Raw genomic sequence first — 1,742 nt, forward strand, 5'->3', positions numbered from 1 at the left:
AGATTGGGAGAAGAGGAGGGGAGGAAGATAATGTCGGAGGGCTTGGATAGGAAAGAGGGGAGGAGAGGGAAGTTGAAGAGAGAGTGAGAGAGGGAGAGAGGGATGTTGAAAAGAGAGGGAGGGATAGGGATTGAGATAATGAGACAGGAAATTTGCGATGCTCAAGGATAGATAACAAGGCTAAAACAGCACCTGGACATGGATGGCTGGTGCCTCTATAAATAAATTATTGATGGTCAAGGGTGGATGGTGGGGGACTGTCGTGGGAGGGAGAGGGTGTAAAGGGTGTGTGGGGGGTGAGGGAGGGTGTAAAGGGTGTGTGGAGAAAGATTCTAAAGTAGCCTAGCCTTAACCAGAAGTTCAAATAGGACCCTACAGGCTTAATATTGTTACTTTTTTATTCGTTACAGAACGTAGACAGCTTGTATACATTCTCCAACGTTAGAGAACGTAGACACTTCCTTGTTGCTTTGCAATCAACCACACTTTTTTAAAAGTTGTATGTGTTTTAACACCCCCATCGGCACAGTTTAGATTATTTAGGAAACGTGGAATCAGGCACAACCTGTCAGAGCCAACCCGGGCTGAGAGGGATACAACATCCCAGCAGACAGACCTGGGCTGAGAGGGATACAACATCCCAGCAGACAGACCCGGGCTGAGAGGGATACAACATCCCAGCAGACAGACCCGGGCTCACAGGGATACAACATCCCAGCAGACAGACGGAGATACTCGATAAAAAAAATCTTCCCACTCGGGAATCGAACTCTGGTCTCCTGTGTGCATCAGCGAAGCGCCTAACCGCTACATCACAGACGTTGGTTCAACAGCTCTGAAACTCAGACAAAACCTCAACTACTGGGGGTTCCCCCCCCAAAAAAAATATTTTTTTAAAAATTAAATAAAGAATTATGCATGAACAATAATATGCTTTTAAATCAAAAAGAAACTTAACTTAACTCAACACTGTGCCATAATAAAATTAATGTCCTGTCGTGAAAAACAAAACAAAAAATCACTGGACATTGTCTTACTCGAGTGGCCGACAGAAAAGAAAAGGCAAAACACACTAGAGCACCCTCTAATCACCCACAACGTACTCCTAAGTCTAGATTAACTGTAATGTTATTTCACGCAGCGCACTCGTCATAACACGTCCGACCCCTCTGTGAAAGATTTGGACTTTGGTGGGTTGGTGGATTATAATTAGTGCATTGTGTAGTTAGGCAATCCTTTCATGGGATCTGTTTTTTTGTTGTTACAAGCACGGATCAACAATGCGAAACCACCATAATACTATTTCTGATTTGTTTCTCTCGAGGTGAATAAATTGTGCAGGTGTACAGTGGAAATGAATTGTCCGAGACGCTGTTGAAAAAATAGTGAGGGAGAAAAGTGATTGTCTTAGCCGTGGGGGGGGGCTTCTTGGGGAGTGTCATTTGACCTCAGCAGACTTGAGAACCCTCAGAAACATGCATGTGTCTTGTGTGATCACTTGCTGGGGTCATCTAGCTAGACTCTGAGACAGCAGCGAGCCAGAAGGAGTTGTAGAAGGGTATCCATTTCCCTGAGCAGACCCCCGGGGTGATTCCAGTGCACAAGACAGAAGGCAGGTGAGGTGGGGAAGAAATCAATACTGAATCTTTGAGGCCACTTTGAAGTCGATACATTACGCTGATCAAGGCGTTGAATAATCCATTGTGGCTGGTTCTCCTTATGACCCTCCAACCCTCCCCCCA

Source organism: Aplysia californica, unplaced genomic scaffold (assembly GCF_000002075.1).
Source record: "Aplysia californica isolate F4 #8 unplaced genomic scaffold, AplCal3.0 scaffold00436, whole genome shotgun sequence".
Taxonomy (NCBI): Eukaryota; Metazoa; Mollusca; class Gastropoda; order Aplysiida; family Aplysiidae; genus Aplysia; species Aplysia californica.